This window comes from Bombina bombina, chromosome 5 (genome assembly GCF_027579735.1).
Source record: "Bombina bombina isolate aBomBom1 chromosome 5, aBomBom1.pri, whole genome shotgun sequence".
Lineage (NCBI taxonomy): Eukaryota > Metazoa > Chordata > Amphibia > Anura > Bombinatoridae > Bombina > Bombina bombina.
In genome coordinates, this window is record NC_069503.1 from 41,273,386 (window position 1) to 41,295,773 (window position 22,388).

Consider the following 22,388-nt stretch of genomic DNA (forward strand, 5'->3'; position numbering starts at 1 on the left):
AAATCTCTGTTTTGTCGATTTTACTACACAAACGCTTGGCAGATGTTCCAGACGTTCAGTCTTTTTGCCAGGCTCTGACCAGAATCAAGCCTGTGTTTAGACCAATTGCTCCACCCTGGAGTTTGAATTTAGTTCTTAATGTTCTTCAAAAAGTTCCGTTTGAACCCATGCATTCCATAGATATTGTTATTATCTTGGGAAGTTTTATTTTTGGTTGCCATTTCTTCTGCTCGCAGAGTTTCTGAGCTTTCAGCTTTACAATGTGATTCTCCTTATCTTATTTTCCATTCTGATAAGGTGGTCTTACGTACCAAACCTGGTTTTCTTCCTAAGGTTGTTTCTAATAAGAATATTAATCAGGAAATTGTGGTTCCTTCTTTATGCACTAATGCTTTTAAGAAGGAGCGTCTGTTGCATAATTTGGATGTGGTCCGTGCCCTAAAGTTTTACTGGCAGGCGACTAAATATTTTCGTCAATCTTTCATTATTTATTGTTTTTTCTGGAAAACGTAGGGGCCAGAAAGCTATGGCTACCTCTCTTTCCTTTTGGCTGAAGAGTATCATCCGTCTGCCATATGAGACTGCTTGACAGCAGCCTCCTAAAATAATTACGGGTCATTCTACTAGGGCTGTGGCTTCCTCATGGGCATTTAAAAACTATGCTTCTGTTGAACAGATTTGCAAGGCTGCAACTTGGTCGTCTCTTCACACTTTTTTCCAAATTTTGATACTTTTGCTTCTTCTGAAGCTGTTTTTGGGAGAAAGGTTCTTGAAGCAGTGGTGCCTTCCATTTAGGTTCCTGTTTTGTCCCTCCCTTTCATCCATGTCCTGTAGCTTTGGTATTGTATCCCACAAGTAAGGATGAAATCTGTGGACTCATCATATCTTGTAAAAGAAAAGCAAATTTATGCTTACCTGATAAATTTATTTCTTTTATGATATGACAAGTCCACGGCCCACCCTGTCATTTCTAAGACAGGTATATATTTATTTTTTCGTAAACTTCAGTCACCTCTGCACCTTTGGCTTTTCCTTTCTCTTCCTAACTTCAGTCGAATGACTGGAGGTGGAGGGAAGGGAGGAGCTATATATACAGCTCTGCTGTGGTGCTCTTTGCCACTTCCTGTTAGCAGGAGAATAAATCCCACAAGTAAGGATGAAATCCGTGGACTCGTCATATCATAAAATAAATACATTTTTCAGGTAAGCATAAATTTCCTTATTTACCATTCCCCAATTTTGCATAATCAGCACTATTATAGAATTATAATTTTATCCTCTGTAATTACCTTGTATCTACGCTTATGCAGACTACCTCCTTATCTCAGTTCTTTTGACAGATCCACGTGCATGAGCACAATGTTATTTATATGAAACACATGAACTGACACCCTCTAGCCATGAAAAAATGTCAAATGCATTTAAATAAGAGGCAGCCTTCAAGGGCTTAGAAATTAGCATAGGAGCCTCCTAGGATTAGCTTTCAACTAAGAATACAAAGATACCAAAGCAAATTTGGTGATAAAAGTAAATTAGCAAGTTGCTTAAAATGACATGCCCTATCTGAATCATGAAAGATTAATTTGGACTTTAATATCCCTATAAGGGGCAATTAGAACACACACAGTGTTAACTGTACTAAATGCTTGTGGTGAATCGATTGCACATATGTAATAACCTAAACAGCTGATCTGTATCACATGAATTGTTATGTGTGCCTTTAATTATACCATACGTACAGTTAATCAGAACCATTATTTATTATTATCTGTCTAAACCATTTAATATACTTTTTACAGACACGGCCAGAGCACTGAGAGATATCAGGTATTGATGTAACTGGAGTGAATAAGGGAACCTTCTTCCTGAGCACAGACATTGGAGCCTGTTATCAGCATGAACTCATATGTGTTAGGTGAGTAAAATAGATATTATGCTGACTTTAATTACTGGGAAAATAGAATAGACCACTTATTAAACAAATATAAACTATTATATTTATATCTGCATCTTTTAAGAACATTTGTGTCAGTGACCATTATAAAGAAGGAGCAACTCCTGTTGGACTGAGGAGTAGGGTAAAAAATACAACTCCCCCTCTGTGTCCTTTTAGACAGATCATGTCTAACTGCCTAACCTCACCCCCTGACCTGGTTCAGTACTCAGAACACCTGCAACTCCACCTTCCCCTGCCCTGACCTCGCTTATGGAACACCCATAACTAAACTTAAATGACTACCTTGTTCCCAGTGAGTGTTCCCCACCCCAGAACCGCCCCTGATTTGTGTGCTTAATATTTCAGTAAATATTATTAAACTAATAATGTTTCTTTCATGCAATTGCCAAGAGTCCATGAGCTAGTGACGTATGGGATATACAATCCTACCAGGAGGGGCAAAGTTTCCCAAACCTCAAAATGCCTATAAATACACCCCTCACCACACCCACAATTCAGTTTTTACAAACTTTGCCTCCTATGGAGGTGGTGAAGTAAGTTTGTGCTAAGATTTCTACGTTGATATGCGCTTCTCAGCATTTTGAAGCCTGATTCCTCTCAGAGTAAAATGAATGTCAGAGGGATGTGAAGGCAGTATCACCTATTGAATGCAATGGTTTTCCTCACGGGGATCTATTTCATAGGTTCTCTGTTATCGGTCGTAGAGATTAATCTCCTACCTCCCTTTTCAGATCAACGATATACTCTCATATTCCATTACCTCTACTGATAACCGTTTCAGTACTGGTTTAGCTATCTGCTATATGTGGATGGGTGTCTTTGGTAAGAATGTTTTCATTACTTAAGACACTCTCAGCTATGGTTTGGCACTTTATGTATTTTATAAAGTTCTAAATATATGTATTGTACTTATATTTGCCATGATTCAGGTTTTCAGTATATTTCCTTTTGCAGACTGTCAGTTTCATATCTGGGAAATGTTTTTTTTAGGAAAAATGTATTTCTTACCTGGGTTGTAGTCTTTTTCAATTTGACTATCTTTTAATTTTGCGGCCAGAATTAGGCTTGCGAGGGTGCAAAATGCTAAACTTTGTGTCATTTTTGGCACATGTTCCTTGTTCAGAGGAGAATTGCCTGGTATTTCGGGGCTGGACTGACCTTACTTGGCGGGATCAGACTGATATACTTCAGGAAAGTTTTCTTCTGTGAAAAGCACACTGGTCTAAAAGAGGCTGCTTCCGGGTGGTAAATCGCCATAGAACAAGCCACTGAGCTGTTGTTCGTTCCTGGTAGAGCGCTTCTCTCTTCGTATGCAAATTATTATGACCCTGGGGAAGTCTCCCTATGGGTGATGGGGGAAACCAGGCGTGGACTCCTTGCCCAGTGTGCTTAGAGGAATGTGGCTGCACCTCACTGACGAGGCCCATAGGAGGACGAAACGATCGTCTGGGGTTGTCATGTTCCTTGTTCAGAGGAGAATTGCCTGGTATTTCGGGGCTGGACTGACCTTACTTGGCGGGATCAGACTGATATACTTCAGGAAAGTTTTCTTCTGTGAAAAGCACACTGGTCTAAAAGAGGCTGCTTCCAGGTGGTAAATCGCCATAGAACAAGCCACTGAGCTGTTGTTCGTTCCTGGTAGAGCGCTTCTCTCTTCGTATGCAAATTATTATGTGTCAGGAACCAAGCCTCCAGATTAAAAAGAAAAAGAAAAGGTCTGGGAGGCATTCTGCTAAGAAGGGTTGTGTGGGGATTTGAACCTGTGGCTCTGTGGTTACTATTCCTGTGTGCTTGCAAGTCGGTTTGCTTGTGTGTTGAGCCACAGCCAGTTCTAGGAATAGCAAGGAACTTAAAAGATCTGATAAATAACTATTTGCCTTACTTGTTATTACACCTGTGCAACACACAGGTGTTCTCAATTCTGGAATTAATCAGAACCAACCCTGTGCAAAACCTCCCTATTTAAGGATGGCTTTTAGTCTGCATTGGTCTTCACATTGGATCTGTTTTGTCAAGTCAGAACCTGTTTCCTGTATTTCTTTGGAGAAAGATTTCCTTTGCACCTGTTTACAAGGTATTACCAGGAGAAAGCCTTTACCTTTAAACCTGTTACCAATCTTCAAGTTTGTTTCCTGCCTTGTGCATTTCCTGCACTCAGCAATTACAAGGAGAGAGACTTTACCTTTAAACCTGTTACCAGTTTGCAAGTTGTTTCCTGCATTGTGCAATTCCTGCACTCAGCAATTACAAGGAGAGAGACTTTACCTTTAAACCTGTTACCAGTTTGCAAGTTGTTTCCTGCATTGTGCAATTCCTGCACTCAGCAATTACAAGGAGAGAGACTTTACCTTTAAACCTGTTACCAGTTTGCAAGTTGTTTCCTGCATTGTGCAATTCCCGCACTCAGCAATTACAAAGAGAGAGACTTTACCTTTAAACCTGTTACCAGTTTGCAAGTTGTTTCCTGCATTGTGCAATTCCTGCACTCAGCAATTACAAGGAGAGAGACTTTACCTTTAAACCTGTTACCAGTTTGCAAGTTGTTTCCTGCATTGTGCAATTCCCGCACTCAGCAATTACAAGGAGAGAGACTTTACCTTTAAACCTGTTACCAGTTTGCAAGTTGTTTCCTGCATTGTGCAATTCCTGCACTCACAATTACAAGGAGAAAGACTTTACCTTTAAACCTGCTACCTGTTTACAAGTTGTTTTCTGCCTTGTGCAAATCTTACATTTCAGTTATTACCAAGAGAAAGACTTTCCTTTTTGAATCTGCATCTCTGCTTACTAGTTTTCTTTATTTTCACTCCTGCTGTATGTGGTCTTAACATACCTGAGTAGCATATTTAAATATTCTGCAAGTATTTGCTTAAACAAAGTATTTTGTTGTTTAAATAAATTTGTTTTCATTTTCAATCAGTATGGCTTCTACTAATCTTCCTTTAAAGCAACTGTTCCAGACAATGAGGCTCTCACATGATATCCTGAGACAGAACATGACATTATGACCCTGGGGAAGTCTCCCTATGGGTGATGGGGGAAACCAGACGTGGACTCCTTGCCCAGTGTGCTTAGAGGAATGTGGCTGCACCTCACTGACGAGGCCCATAGGAGGCCGAAACGATCGTCTGGGGTTGTCATGTTCCTTGTTCAGAGGAGAATTGCCTGGTATTTCGGGGCTGGACTGACCTTACTTGGCGGGATCAGACTGATATACTTCAGGAAAGTTTTCTTCTGTGAAAAGCACACTGGTCTAAAAGAGGCTGCTTCCGGGTGGTAAATCGCCATAGAACAAGCCACTGAGCTGTTGTTCGTTCCTGGTAGAGCACTTCTCTCTTCGTATGCAAATTATTATGACCCTGGGGAAGTCTCCCTATGGGTGATGGGGGAAACCAGACGTGGACTCCTTGCCCAGTGTGCTTAGAGGAATGTGGCTGCACCTCACTGACGAGGCCCATAGGAGGCCGAAACGATTGTCTGGGGTTGTCATGTTCCTTGTTCAGAGGAGAATTGCCTGGTATTTCGGGGCTGGACTGACCTTACTTGGCGGGATCAGACTGATATACTTCAGGAAAGTTTTCTTCTGTGAAAAGCACACTGGTCTAAAAGAGGCTGCTTCCGGGTGGTAAATCGCCATAGAACAAGCCACTGAGCTGTTGTTCGTTCCTGGTAGAGCGCTTCTCTCTTCGTATGCAGATCATGTCTAACTGCCTAACCTCACCCCCTGACCTGGTTCATTACTCAGAACACCTGCAACTCCACCTTCCCCTGCCCTGACCTCGCTTATGGAACACCCATAACTAAACTTAAATGACTACCTTGTTCCCAGTGAGTGTTCCCCACCCCAGAACCGCCCCTGATTTGTGTGCTTAATTTTTCGGTAAATATTATTAAACTAATAATGTTTCTTTCATGCAATTGGCAAGAGTCCATGAGCTAGTGACATATGGGATATACAATCCTACCAGGAGGGGCAAAGTTTCCCAAACCTCAAAATGCCTATAAATACACCCCTCACCACACCCACAATTCAGTTTTTACAAACTTTGCCTCCTATGGAGGTGGTGAAGTAAGTTTGTGCTAAGATTTCTACGTTGATATGCGCTTCTCAGCATTTTGAAGCCTGTTTCCTCTCAGAGTAAAATGAATGTCAGAGGGATGTGAAGGCAGTATCACCTATTGAATGCAATGGTTTTCCTCACGGGATCTATTTCATAGGTTCTCTGTTATCGGTCGTAGAGATTAATCTCCTACCTCCCTTTTCAGATCGACGATATACTCTCATATTCCATTACCTCTACTGATAACCGTTTCAGTACTGGTTTAGCTATCTGCTATATGTGGATGGGTGTCTTTGGTAAGAATGTTTTCATTACTTAAGACACTCTCAGCTATGGTTTGGCACTTTATGTATTTTATAAAGTTCTAAATATATGTATTGTACTTATATTTGCCATGATTCAGGTTTTCAGTATATTTCCTTTTGCAGACTGTCAGTTTCATATCTGGGAAATGTTTTTTTTAGGAAAAACTGTATTTCTTACCTGGGTTGTAGTCTTTTTCAATTTGACTATCTTTTAATTTTGCGGCCAGAATTAGGCTCGCGAGGGTGCAAAATGCTAAACTTTGTGTCATTTTTGGCACGAGATTTCTTTGGCGCGAAGGTGCGTTCGTTGATGCAATTTCTTCATTTCTGGCGTCTTAGTTGACGCTGAGTCCTTCACAAGGTTGTGTCTTCTGTGACACGAGTGTGTCATTTCCGGACATTTTTGGCGCCAAAAAATATCTTTCTGTGTGTGCCGTGCGTCATACTTGGCGCCAAATATTTTCACTATCAGTTCCTGAGATTCTCTTTTCTAGACAAGCATTACCAATTTGTTGCTCTTCCTTTTTTTCTAGCGACGGCTCCAAGAATCTTTTCAAAGGTTCTCGGTGCCCTACTCTCTGTAATCAGAGAGCAGGGTATTGCAGTGTTTCCTTATTTGGACGATATCTTGCTACTTGCTCAGTCTTTACGTTCCTGCAGCATCGGATGCGATCCCCTTTGCTCCTTTTCATATGAGACCTCTCCAGCTTTGTACGCTGAACATTTGGTGCAGGGATTATACAAAGATATCACAATTAATATCCTTAAATCCCAATGTTCGACTCTCTCTGACTTGGTGGTTAGATCACCATCGTATGATTCTAGGGGCCTCTTTTGTTCATCCAACCTGGACTGTGATCACAACAGATGCAAGTCTTTCAGGTTGGGGGGCTGTTTGGGGATCTCTGACAGCACAAGGGGTCTGGATATCTCAAGAGGCGAGATTACCAAAAAATATTTTAGAACTCCGTGCAATTCTCAGGGCTCTTCAATTTTGGCCTCTGTTGAAGAGAGAAACATTCATTTGTTTTCAGACAGACAATATCACAACTGTGGCATATGTCAATCATGAGGCTGGGACTCACAGTCCTCAAGCTATAAAAGAAGTATCCCGGATACTTGTTTGGGCAGAATCCAGCTCCTGTCTAATTTCTGCGGTTCATATCCCAGGTATAGACATTGGGAAGCGGATTATCTCAGTCGTCAGACTTTACATCCAGGAGAATGGTCTCTCCACCCAGATGTGTTTTCTCAAATTGTTCAGATGTGTGGACTTCCAGAAATAGATCTGATGGCATCTCATCTAAACAAGAAACTTCCCAGGTACTTGTCCAGATCCAGGGATCCTCATGCGGAAGCAGTGGATGTGTTGACACTTCCTTGGTGTTATCAACCTGCTTTTCCCGCCTCTAGTTCTTCTTCCAAGAGTGATCTCCAAAATCATCATGGAGCAATCATTTGTGCTGCTGGTGGCTCCAGCATGGCCTCACAGGTTTTGGTATGTGGATCTTGTTCGGATGTCCAGTTGCCAACCTTGGCCACTTCCATTAAGGCCAGACCTTCTATCGCAAGGTCCGTTTTTCCATCAGGATCTCAAATCATTACATTTGAAGGTATGGAAATTGAACGCTTAATGCTTAGTCATAGAGGTTTCTCTGACTCAGTGATTAATACTATATTACAGGCTCATAAATCTGTTTTTAGAAAGATTTATTATCGCGTTTGGAAGACTTACATTTCATGGTGTTCTTTTAGAATTCCTACAATTTTACAGTTTCTTCAGGATGGTTTAGATAAAGGTTTGTCTGCAAGTTAATTGAAAGGACAAATCTCTGCTCTTTCTGTTTTATTCCACAGAAAAATTGCTAAACTTCCTGATATTCACTGTTTTGTACAGCTTTGGTTCGTATCAAGCCTGTCATTAAATCAATCTCTCCTCCTTGGAGTCTTTGGTTTTAAAGGCTTTACAGGCTCCTCCATTTGAGCCTATGAATTCTTTGGACATTAAACTACTTTCTTGGAAAGTGTTGTTCCTTTTGGCCATCTCTTCTGCTAGAAGAGTTTCTGAATTATCTGTTCTCTCTTGTGAATCTCCTTTTCTGAATATTTTCATCAGGATAAGGCAGTTTTGCGGACTTCATTTAAATTCTTACCTAAGGTTGTGAATTCTAACATCAATAGAGAAATTGTTGTCCCTTCTTTGTGTCCTAATCCTAAGAATTCATTGGAGAGATCTTTACATTCTTTGGATGTGGTAAGAGCTCTGAAATATTATGTTGAAGCTACTAAAGTCTTCAGAAAGACTTCCAGTCTATATGTTATCTTTTCTGGTTCCAGGAAAGTTCAGAAGACTTCTGTCGTTTCTTTGGCATCATGGTTAAAGCTTTTGATTCATAAAGTTATTTGGAGTCGGATAAATCCCCGCCTCAGAGAATTACAGCTCATTCTACTAGATCAGTTTCCACTTTTTGGGCTTTTAAGAATGAAGCTTCAGTTGATCAGATTTGCAAAGCAGCAACTTGGTCTTCTTTGCATACATTTACTAAATTCTATCATTTTGATGTATTTGCTTCTTCTGAAGCAGTTGAAAAGTTCTTCAGGCAGCTGTTTCAGTTTGATTCTTCTGATTTAAGTTTTTTCTTTTCAATTATGAGACTAAACTTATGTTTTGGGTTGTGGATTAATCTTTTTTAGCGGAAAATGGCTGTTTTTATTTTTGTCCCTCCCTCTCTAGTGACTCTTGCGTGGAGTTCCACTTCTTGGGTATTGCTATCCCATATGTCACTAGCTCATGGACTCTTGCCAATTACATGAAAGAAAACATAATTTATGTAAGAACTTACCTGATAAATTCATTTTCTCCTGTTAAGTGTGGTCAGTCCACGGGTCATCATTACTTGTGGGATATTTGCTCCTCCCCAACAGGAAGTGCAAGAGGATCACCCAAGCAGAGCTGCTATATAGCTCCTCCCCTCTACGTCACACCCAGTCATTCTCTTGCACCCAACTAATAGATAGGATGTGTGAGAGGACTGTTGTGATTATACTTAGTTTTTATAACTTCAATCAAAAGTTTGTTATTTTAAAACAGCACCGGAGTGTGTTGTTCCTTCTCAGGGAGAATTTGAAGAAGAATCTACCTGAGTTTCTGTATGATTTTAACCGGAGTAGTTAAGATCATGTTGCTGTTCTCGGCCATCTGAGGAGTGAGGTAAACTTCAGATCAGGGGACAGCGGGCAGGTTCACCTGCAAAGAGGTATGTAGCAGCATATTATTTTCTGAGGAATGGAATTGACTAGAAAATACTGCCAATACCTATATAATGTAAGTTCAGCCTTAAATGCAGTAGTAGCAACTGGTATCAGGCTGTCATGTATGTATATTTTCACTTCAGTATTCTGGGGAATGGCACTTCACTGGAATAATACTGTATGCATAAAACTTTAGCCTATTTTGCAGTGAAAACGGCTAGCAGCAGGCTTTCTATGACAATTCATTTATTTGATGTTAAACGTTTTGCTGGCATGTTAAATCGTTTAATTTTCTGAGGTACTGGGTGAAAAATTGTTTGGGCACTATTTTTATCCACTTGGCGGGCATTTTATTTAATTTAAGACAGTTTACTGATCTCCCTCACGGTTGTGTGTGAGGGGGAGGGGCTTAATTTGGCGCTTTTACTACGCATCAAAAATTCAGTCACAAGTCTGTTTTTCTTCCCTGCATGATCCGGTTCGTCTCTACAGAGCTCAAGGGTCTTCAAAAGTTATTTTGAGGGAGGTAATCACTCACAGCAGACCTGTGAGATTGTGCTTTGACTGTGATAAAAAACGTTATATTCTGTACATTTTTTCTGCTATTAAAGGGTTAGTTATCCATTGCTAATGGGGGCAATCCTTTGCTAAAATTGTATTTTTACCGGAAAGAATTTGATTTTATAGTTTATCCGTTTTATTGTACTCAACTGTCATAATTTTCTGTGCTTCTTAAAGGCACAGTACGTTTTTTTCATACTATTTGTAAAGTGAATTGAAAAGTATTTCCAAGTTTGCTGGTTTAATTGCTAGTGTGTTAAACATGTCTGACTCAGAGGAATATCTCTGTGCTATATGTGCTAAAGCCAAAGTGGAGCCCAATAGAAATTTATGTACTAATTGCATTGATGCTACTTTAAATAAAAGTCAATCTGTACAAATTGAACATCATTCACCAGACAACGAGAGGAAAGTTATGCCGACTAACTCCCCTCACGTGTCAGTACCTGCATCTCCCGCTCGGGAGGTGCGTGATATTGTAACGCCGGGTACTTCAGGGCGGCCATTACAAATTACATTGCAGGACATGGCTAATGTTATGACTGAAGTTTTGTCTAAATTACCAGAACTTAGAGGGAAGCGTGACCACTCTGGGGTGAGAACAGAGTGCGCTGATAATATTAGGGCCATGTCAGATACTGCGTCACAGTATGCGGAACATGAGGACGGAGAGCTTCAATCTGCAGGTGACGGTTCTGATCCCAATAGAGTGGATTCAGACATTTCTAATTTTAAGTTTAAGCTTGAAAACCTCCACGTACTGCTAGGGGAGGTATTAGCGGCTCTGAATGATTGTAACACCGTTGCAATCCCAGAGAAATTATGTAGGCTGGATAGATACTATGCGGTACCGGCGAGTACTGATGTATTTCCTATACCTAAGAGGCTTACAGAGATAATTACTAAGGAGTGGGATAGGCCCGGTGTACCCTTTTCCCCCCCTCCTGTATTTAGAAAAATGTTTCCAATAGACGCCACCACACGGGACTTATGGCAGACGATCCCTAAGGTGGAGGGAGCGGTTTCTACTCTGGCTAAGCGTACCACTATCCCGGTGGAGGATAGCTGTGCCTTTTCAGATCCAATGGATAAAAAATTAGAGGGTTACCTTAAGAAAATGTTTGTTCAACAAGGTTTTATATTGCAACCCCTTGCATGTATTGCGTCTGTCACGGCCGCGGCCGCTTTTTGGTCCGAGTCCCTGGAAGAGACTCTTGACTAACTAACTATAGAGGAAATTTCAAACAGGCTTAAAACACTTAAGCTAGCTAATTCATTTGTTTCAGATGCCGTAGTACATTTAACTAAACTTACGGCTAAGAATTCCGGATTCGCCATTCAGGCACGCAGAGCACTGTGGCTAAAATCCTGGTCAGCTGACGTTACTTCTAAATCTAAGTTACTTAACATACCTTTCAAAGGGCAGACCTTATTCGGGCCCGGTTTGAAAGAAATTATCGCTGACATTACAGGAGGTAAAGGCCATGCCCTGCCTCAAGACAGAGCCAAACCTAGGGCTAGACAGTCTAATTTTCATTCCTTTATTAATTTCAGGGCAGGAGCAGCATCAACTTCCTCTGCACCAAAGCAGGAAGGAGCTGTTGCTCGCTGCAGACAAGGCTGGAGACCTAACCAGTCCTGGAACAAGGGCAAGCAGGCCAGAAAACCTGCTGCTGCTCCTAAGACAGCATGAATTGAGGGCCCCCGATCCGGGAACGGATCTAGTGGGGGGCAGACTTTCTCTCTTCGCCCAGGCTTGGGCAAGAGATGTCCAGGATCCCTGGGCGTTAGAGATCATATCTCAGGGATATCTTCTGGACTTCAAATCCTCTCCCCCAAAAGGGAGATTCCATCTGTCAAGGTTGTCAACAAACCAAATAAAGAAAGAGGCGTTTCTACGCTGTGTACAAGATCTGTTACTAATGGGAGTAATCCATCCGGTTCCGCGGTCGGAACACGGACAGGGGTTTTACTCAAATCTGTTTGTGGTTCCCAAGAAAGAAGGAACCTTTAGACCAATCTTGGATTTAAAGATCCTAAACAAATTCCTAAGAGTTCCATCGTTCAAAATGGAAACTATTCGGACAATTCTACCCATGATCCAAAAGGGTCAGTACATGACCACAGTGGATTTAAAGGATGCTTACCTTCACATACCGATTCACAGAGATCATTACCGGTATCTAAGGTTTGCCTTCCTAGACAGGCATTACCAGTTTGTAGCTCTTCCATTCGGGTTGGCTACGGCTCCAAGAATCTTCACAAAGGTTCTGGGTGCTCTTCTGGCGGTGCTAAGACCACGAGGAATTTCGGTAGCTCCGTACCTAGACGACATTCTGATTCAAGCTTCAAGCTTTCAAACTGCCAAGTCTCATACAGAGTTAGTACTGGCATTTCTAAGATCGCATGGGTGGAAGGTAAACGAAAAGAAGAGTTCTCTCTTTCCACTCACAAGAGTTCCCTTCTTGGGGACGCTTATAGATTCTGTAGAAATGAAGATCTACCTGACAGAAGACAGGTTAACAAAGCTTCAAAATGCTTGCCGTGTCCTTCATTCCATTCAACACCCGTCAGTGGCTCAATGCATGGAGGTGATCGGCTTAATGGTAGCGGCAATGGACATAGTACCCTTTGCACGCCTACATCTCAGACCACTGCAATTGTGCATGCTAAGTCAGTGGAATGGGGATTACTCAGATTTGTCCCCTACTCTGAATCTGGATCAAGAGACCAGAAATTCTCTTCTATGGTGGCTTTCTCGGCCACATCTGTCCAGGGGGATGCCATTCAGCAGGCCAGATTGGACAATTGTAACAACAGACGCCAGCCTGCTAGGTTGGGGCGCTGTCTGGAATTCTCTGAAGGCTCAGGGATCATGGTCTCAGGAGGAGAGTCTCCTGCCAATAAACATTCTGGAATTGAGAGCAGTTCTCAATGCCCTTCTGGCTTGGCCCCAGTTAACAACTCGGGGGTTCATCAGGTTTCAGTCGGACAACATCACGACTGTAGCTTACATCAACCATCAAGGAGGGACAAGAAGCTCCCTAGCGATGATGGAAGTATCAAAGATAATTCACTGGGCAGAGTCTCACTCTTGCCACCTATCAGCAATCCACATCCCGGGAGTGGAGAACTGGGAGGCGGATTTCCTAAGTCGTCAGACTTTTCATCCGGGGGAGTGGGAACTTCATCCGGAGGTCTTTGCCCAAATACTTCGACGTTGGGGCAAACCAGAAATAGATCTCATGGCGTCTCGACAGAACGCCAAGCTTCCTTGTTACGGGTCCAGATCCAGGGATCCGGGAGCGGCCCTGGTAGATGCTTTGACAGCACCTTGGACCTTCGGGAGGGCTTATGTGTTTCCACCCTTCCCGATGCTTCCTCGATTGATTGCCAGGATCAAACAGGAGAGAGCATCGGTGATTCTAATAGCGCCTGCGTGGCCACGCAGGACCTGGTATGCAGATCTAGTGGACATGTCATCCTGTCCACCTTGGTCTCTGCCTCTGAGACAGGACCTTCTGATTGAGGGTCCCTTCAAACATCAAAATCTAATTTCTCTGAAGCTGACTGCCTGGAAATTGAACGCTTGATTTTATCAAAACGTGGATTTTCTGAGTCAGTAATTGATACCTTAATACAGGCTAGGAAGCCTGTTACCAGAAAGATTTACCATAAAATATGGCGTAAATACCTATATTGGTGCGAATCCAAAGGTTACTCTTGGAGTAAGGTTAGGATTCCTAGGATATTGTCTTTTCTACAAGAAGGTTTAGAAAAGGGTTTATCCGCTAGTTCCTTAAAGGGACAGATTTCAGCTCTGTCCATTCTGTTACACAAACGTCTGTCAGAAGTTCCAGACGTTCAGGCTTTTTGTCAGGCTTTGGCCAGGATTAAGCCTGTGTTTAAAACTGTTGCTCCGCCATGGAGTTTAAACCTAGTTCTTAACGTTTTACAGGGTGTTCCGTTTGAACCCCTTCATTCCATTGATATAAAATTGTTATCTTGGAAAGTTCTGTTTTTAATGGCTATTTCCTCGGCTCGAAGAGTCTGAGTTATCAGCCTTACATTGTGATTCTCCTTATCTGATTTTTCACTCAGACAAGGTAGTTCTGCGTACTAAACCTGGGTTTTTACCTAAGGTAGTCACTAACAGGAATATCAATCAAGAGATTGTTGTTCCATCCTTGTGTCCAAATCCTTCTTCAAAGAAGGAACGACTTCTACACAATCTGGATGTACAGGGAGTGCAGAATTATTAGGCAAATGAGTATTTTGACCACATCATCCTCTTTATGCATGTTGTCTTACTCCAAGCTGTATAGGCTCGAAAGCCTACTACCAATTAAGCATATTAGGTGATGTGCATCTCTGTAATGAGAAGGGGTGTGGTCTAATGACATCAACACCCTATATCAGGTGTGCATAATTATTAGGCAACTTCCTTTCCTTTGGCAAAATGGTTCAAAAGAAGCACTTGACAGGCTCAGAAAAGTCAAAAATAGTGAGATATCTTGCAGAGGGATGCAGCACTCTTAAAATTGCAAAGCTTCTGAAGCGTGATCATCGAACAATCAAGCATTTCATTCAAAATAGTCAACAGGGTCGCAAGAAGCGTGTGGAAAAACCAAGGCGCAAAATAACTGCCCATGAACTGAGAAAAGTCAAGCGTGCAGCTGCCAAGATGCCACTTGCCACCAGTTTGGCCATATTTCAGAGCTGCAACATCACTGGAGTGCCCAAAAGCACAAGGTGTGCAATACTCAGAGACATGGCCACGGTAAGAAAGGCTGAAAGACGACCACCACTGAACAAGACACAGAAGCTGAAACGTCAAGACTGGGCCAAGAAATATCTCAAGACTGATTTTTCTAAGGTTTTATGGACTGATGAAATGAGAGTGAGTCTTGATGGGCCAGATGGATGGGCCAGTGGCTGGATTGGTAAAGGGCAGAGAGCTCCAGTCCGACTCAGACGCCAGCAAGGTGGAGGTGGAGTACTGGTTTGGGCTGGTATCATCAAAGATGAGCTTGTGGGGCCTTTTCGGGTTGAGGATGGAGTCAAGCTCAACTCCCAGTCCTACTGCCAGTTTCTGGAAGACACCTTCTTCAAGCAGTGGTACAGGAAGAAGTCTGCATCCTTCAAGAAAAACATGATTTTCATGCAGGACAATGCTCCATCACACGCGTCCAAGTACTCCACAGCGTTGCTGGCAAGAAAGGGTATAAAAGAAGAAAATCTAATGACATGGCCTCCTTGTTCACCTGATCTGAACCCCATTGAGAACCTGTGGTCCATCATCAAATGTGAGATTTACAAGGAGGGAAAACAGTACACCTCTCTGAACAGTGTCTGGGAGGCTGTGGTTGCTGCTGCACGCAATGTTGATGGTGAACAGATCAAAACACTGACAGAATCCATGGATGGCAGGCTTTTGAGTGTCCTTGCAAAGAAAGGTGGCTATATTGTCACTGATTTGTTTTTGTTTTGTTTTTGAATGTCAGAAATGTATATTTGTGAATGTTGAGATGTTATATTGGTTTCACTGGTAAAAATAAATAATTGAAATGGGTATATATTTGTTTTTTGTTAAGTTGCCTAATAATTATGCACAGTAATAGTCACCTGCACACACAGATATCCCCCTAAAATAGCTATAACTAAAAACAAACTAAAAACTACTTCCAAAACTATTCAGCTTTGATATTAATGAGTTTTTTGGGTTCATTGAGAACATGGTTGTTGTTCAATAATAAAATTAATCCTCAAAAATACAACTTGCCTAATAATTCTGCACTCCCTGTAGTTTGTGCCTTGAAATTTTATTTACAGGCAACTAAAGATTTTCGACAAACGTCTTCCCTGTTTGTCGTTTATTCTGGTCAGAGGAGAGGTCAAAAAGCTTCTGCTACCTCTCTCTCTTTTTGGCTTCGTAGCATAATACGTTTAGCTTATGAGACTGCTGGACAGCAGCCTCCTGAAAGAATTACAGCTCATTCCACTAGAGCTGTGGCTTCCACTTGGGCCTTTAAGAATGAGGCCTCTGTTGAACAGATTTGCAAGGCTGCAACTTGGTCTTCGCTTCATACTTTTTCCAAATTTTACAAATTTGACACTTTTGCTTTTTCGGAGGCTGTTTTTGGGAGAAAGGTTCTTCAGGCAGTGGTTCCTTCCGTATAAAGATCCTGCCTGTCCCTCCCGTAATCCGTGTACTTTAGCTTTGGTATTGGTATCCCACAAGTAATGATGACCCGTGGACTGACCACACTTAACAGGAGAAAACAAAATTTATGCTTACCTGATAAATTCCTTTCTCCTGTAGTGTGGTCAGTCCACGGCCCGCCCTGTTTTTTATGGCAGGTCTAAAATTTTAAATTATACTCCAGTCACCACTGCACCCTTTAGCTTCTCCTTTCTCGTTGGTTCTCGGTCGAATGACTGGGTGTGACATAGAGGGGAGGAGCTATATAGCAGCTCTGCTTGGGTGATCCTCTTGCACTTCCTGTTGGGGAGGAGCAAATATCCCACAAGTAATGATGACCCGTGGACTGACCACACTACAGGAGAAAGGAATTTATCAGGTAAGCATAAATTTTGTTTTTTTCATATTGGCAAGAGTCCATGAGGCCCACCCTTTTTATGGTGGTTATGATTTCTTTTGTATAAAGCACAATTATTTCCAAATTCCTTTGTTGATGCTTTTTACTCCTTTCTTATCACCCCACTACTTGGCTATTCGTTAAACTGAATTGTGGGTGTGGTGAGGGATGTATTTATAGGCATTTTGAGGTTTGGGAAACTTTGCCCTTCCTGATAGGATTGTATATCCCATACGTCACTAGCTCATGGACTTTTGCCAATATGAAAGAAAACTACAGCTGAAAGCTTAAAAGTAATGTAAAATCACTGCTTATTACCCTCTCAAAACATATCAAACTGGTTAATAGTCCGTGATGAATAAGACATCCTGTTCTCACCCAACTTATTGAGCATGAGCTAGGCAGGGCTGTATGTGCAGTTGCTTGTGCAATGTTAAAAGAGGATGGTGGGTGCCACTTCTTTTGACCAGAATACAGATGTACTTGTTCCCTGGCTGAGAACATTGTGCAACATTCTTTGTCATCCATTTTTTAAGTGTATGATTTACAGGTAAATACATTTAAAAATAAACACAAAACGGAAGACATTTTGTTGCGTATAAAAGAACAATATGATTTTTTTTATTAAGATGGATTATATTATAAAGAATAAATATTATTTGTCTTTATTTCATTTCTTTTTATGTAGACAAACACATGAATAGTTCACCTGCATTCTTCACTACAGGAAGCATCAGAATGATACCACAGACTCCAAACGTCTTAGACACTAATGACTATTCACAAACATTGGGGAAATCACAGCAGATATTTAAAGAAGATGATAAATTGTCAGGAACTGTGAAGCAATCATTATATACAGAGAGTAATTTAGTCATCAAACAAGAGGATAATATTTATGACTTATCTAGTGAAATGATTATACCTGAGGATAAACCACACATATTTACTGAGTACTCAAAACATATTAAAGAAGGGAAACGTCTGCAGTCTAACCAAATGATTCATACAATGGAGAAACCTTTCAAATGTATAGAATGTGAGAAAGGCTTAACATGTAATTCTCATCTCCTAGAACACCACAAAATTCACACAGGTAAAAAGTCAAACACATGTCCTGAGTGTGGAAATAGTTTTACACGAATGACAAAACTTATAGCTCATGAAAGGACCCACACAGGGGAGAAAACATTTAGCTGTACAGAGTGTGAAAACAGTTTTACACAAATGGATCATCTGAAAACTTATAAAAAGAATAATGCAGGAGAAAAGCATTTCACATGTACAGAGTGTGGAAAATCTTTTACACATATGTGTCATCTGAAAACTCATGAAAGGATTCACACAGGAGAAAAGCCTTTCACATGTACAGAGTGTGGAAAATCATTTACACGTATGAGTAATCTGAGAAGACATGAAAGGATTCACACAGGAGAAAAGCCTTTCACATGTACAGAGTGTGGAAAATCTTTTACACATATGAGTAATCTGAAAACTCATGAAAAGAGTCACACAGGAGAAAAGCCTTTCACATGTATAGAGTGTGGAAAAAGTTTTACACAAAAGAGTCATCTGAAATATCATGAAATTAGTCACACAGAAGAAAAGCCATTCACATGTACAGAGTGTGGAAAATGTTTTGCACAAATGGATCATCTGAAAACTCATGAAAGGAGTCACACAGGGGAAAAGCCTTACACATGTACAGAGTGTGGGAAAAGTTTTACACAAAAGAGTTATCTGAAATATCATAAAAAAATTCACACAGGAGAAAAGCCTTTCACATGTACAGAGTGTGGAAAAAGCTTTACACATATGAGTAATCTGAAAACTCATGAAAAGAGTCACACAGGGGAAAAGCCTTTAACATGTACAGAGTGTGGAAAAAGTTTTACACATATGAGTAAACTGAAAACTCATGAAATGAGTCACACAGGGGAAAAGCCTTACACATGTACAGCGTGTGGAAAAAGTTTTTCACTAATAAATTGTCTGAAAACTCATGAAAGGATTCACACAGGAGAAAAGCCTTTCAAATGTACAGAGTGCGGGAAATGTTTTACACAAAAGACTAAGATGAAAACTCATGAAAGGATTCACACAGGAGAAAAGCCATTCAAATGTACAGAGTGTGGAAAAAGTTTTACACAAAAGAGTCATCTGAAATATCATGAAATTAGTCACACAGGAGAAAAGCCATTCACATGTACAGAGTGTGGAAAATGTTTTGCACAAATGGATCATCTGAAAACTCATGAAAGGAGTCACACAGGGGAAAAGCCTTACACATGTACAGAGTGCGGGAAAAGTTTTACACAAAAGAGTTATCTGAAATATCATAAAAAAATTCACACAGGAGAAAAGCCTTTCACATGTACAGAGTGTGGAAAAAGTTTTACACATATGAGTAATCTGAAAACTCATGAAAAGAGTCACACAGGGAAAAGCCTTTAACATGTACAGAGTGTGGAAAAAGTTTTACACATATGAGTAAACTGAAAACTCATGAAATGAGTCACACAGGGGAAAAGCCTTACACATGTACAGCGTGTGGAAAAAGTTTTTCACTAATAAATCGTCTTAAAACTCATGAAAGGATTCACACAGGAGAAAAGCCTTTCAAATGTACAGAGTGCGGGAAATGTTTTACACAAAAGACTAAGATAAAAACTCATGAAAGGATTCACACAGGAGAAAAGCCATTCAAATGTACAGAGTGTGGGAAATGTTTTACAGTTAAGAGTAATCTGAATACTCATGAAAGGAGTCACACAGGGGAAAAACCTTTCACATGTACAGAGTGTGGGAAATGTTTTACACAAAAGAGTGAGCTGAAAAGTCATGAAAGGATTCACAAGGGAAGAAACCTTTCACATGTTTGGAAAGTGGAAAAAAGGTTTTTATTGAAATCAGGTTTCACAAAACACCAAATATTTACACACAAATAAACTCTTTACAATTATCCTAAAGAGGACAAACTCTCTAAATAGAAGCAGCAAAAAGGATCCTATTGTAAATAATACTTTCTAAATCCCAGTTATAAAAGCCCCAGATTGGAAGTGCTCTCCTGCAGTCTTTTGTTCCTTTATATATGTGCACCTCAGTTTCTCTCATATCAATGTGATAGAATCCAAACACCACACAGGAATATACAGATCTGTCCTCATACTGACCAGTTTACACAACCATTCACCACCAAATCACCCCCAGTGTTGTTTATTAATATGCCAGTGTTAGGAGTTGTACGTTTGTTTTACATAGGGGAGAAAATAATTACATTTACAGAATAAAGGAGTCTTTATATTAATAGAGTGTTAGAGAATTCTATAAACAAGAACATCAGTCTCAAATGATTGACATCTGGGAGATATATTTAATGTGCTCATCATGTGAATAAACCTTTTCTTATAGCAATAGATGCTTAGCATTGTACATGTTATATACCAGAGGAATTACTGAGGGGAAACTGATTTTATTTAATGAGACACAATATCAGTAACCGGTACATACGTGATCATAATCAGTTTAATTTAAATGGCTACTATAACCTACATGTATACTGGGTATGTAATATGTGTGTCATGTTCTGTAACTTGATATTATGTCTGTTAGATGTTTTCATGTTAGTTAGAAGCCACAAGAACTGAAAATAGCACATACTGTAAATATAAAGGGAACATTATATGTCTGATAAATCCCTTTGTATCAAGAGCACAAGTGTTAGGTATATTTATTTTTTTGTATTATTAAAAACACAATATTAGGGGAACACCGGGTGGCAGCCATCTTGCAGGTCGCACTGAGCTTCAGCTTCTCAAGTTCTCTCAATTGTTATTTAATTTAACTAACATATGGATCTGACCGGAACAATAAGGTCCCACTGTGGCTAACACCTTTTACACAGAAGCCAGTCCACAACTACTTCTGCAGAATGGCCCTTTCCCAGAATATGACAGAGACTGTCCATACACCGATCAGCATAGCAGACGCCAGCTCTGTCAGGAAAACCGGAGTGAGTTATTGCAGATTGGGCATCGGCAAATAACTTATTGGAAAGACATAAATCCCCTGTGCAGCACAAAGGGTAGTTAAGTAAAAGTTTGTGGGGGGCCGCTGGACATTTTCTCCCAGACATAGTTGATCTGCCCCTCTAGTAGCATACTATATTACAGTGGAAATAAAAGGAAACAGCTTAATATATTATATGAGATGAGGAAGAGAGAACACTGAGTCTCATGGTAAATCCAAAAAAGTTTATTAAGGAGCAGGCTTCACAAAGGACACAAGGTAAGCTATCTGACGCGTTTCACACATGCGTACATGCACTTCATCAGAGATAATTGTCTCTGCTGCTCTAGGTCAGTATAAAGGTAGGTGAAACCAATCAAAAGAGAGGAGTGTAATTGGTGTTTAACCATTGGTTTATATAGCAAATAAGTATATGTGCTATTGATTGGTAAGGTGGATTTGTATAATATGAGTGTTTGGGGTAGATATAACAACTTGATACACTGTACCAGAGCAGACAGAAACATTTTAGAACAGGTTGATTCTTTAGCAATGTTCTAACATATAGTTTCCATTGGTAGTGGAAATATAAACAGATATGTTACTATATCCTTGTGTGTTCACATAATGTATATGTTAAACATATATGAATTAAAAGTGATTCAAGTAAGAAATAAAAGTAAAAAATATTAAAATATAAAGGAAGGGAAAGAAATAGTAAAAAAGTAATAAAAAATACAAAATAATAAAAACAAGTTGCAAAATATCATTACAAATTGGAACCTTTAAAAACATCAATAGTGTGTCTTGAAATTGTTGTTCTTAATATGTGACTTGATAATGTCTAACAATTGCTAACTTTTATTCATAAATATGGCATGCTGTCTTTGTGAATTTTTCTCTTACATGATTGTAATAACCAGTGGTTGCTAAGCCACCCTAAATTATGATTAATTCAGGGAGAAAAAAGAAAAAGGGAGATCAGAAACACACCTTAACAATTATTTGTGTCATTGTTATGAATAGGGGAAAAGAAGACAAAAAATAATGAATAGTTACATTAGATCAAGATTATCAAGGACATCTATGGTTGGTGACAATGCAGATTGATAATTCTTAGATCAATAAAAGAAAATATAAAATAATTAAATAATAAATAAGATAAGGTGAAATTGTAATTGAAATTGAAGGGGATACAATCTCTGGAGGGAATAATGGAGAGGGATCTAAATAATGATAATTTATTAATTATGAGGTTGTGGGTCCCTTTTTTAGAGGCTCTTATCATCATAAGGTTTTGTCAATAAGTGTCCAAATCTTCAGTATTCTTTCCTTATGTCTGGTCAGTTGTTTGTTACTGAAGGTATCCGAAGATAATTTGGAGATATATTGATTAAATATTAGTGTTGCACTTCATCATCCTTAATTGGTCAGCATAAAGAGTCACCTAAATGAGCTGGATAGGCTAAAATAGATTTTGTTCATTTTTATGGTGTGTCTGATAATCTATTATAGCCTTAGATGTGTTGCCTGTTTATATCAAAAGGGTATGCGGACATTGTCTTCCCACATTTTTATCAATGTATGCCTTTGTATCTCATTATAGTTTCTACACTTCTTTGTATTAATAGTTGATGTTAAGCAG

The 22,388-nt window shown here is 40.1% G+C and overlaps 1 pseudogene; it reads left to right on the top strand.

The window, feature by feature from the left end:
* The first annotated feature begins 1,798 nt into the window (after positions 1-1,798).
* Positions 1,799-20,446, top strand: LOC128659790 (oocyte zinc finger protein XlCOF6-like; annotated as a pseudogene).
* The last annotated feature ends 1,942 nt before the right edge of the window (positions 20,447-22,388 follow it).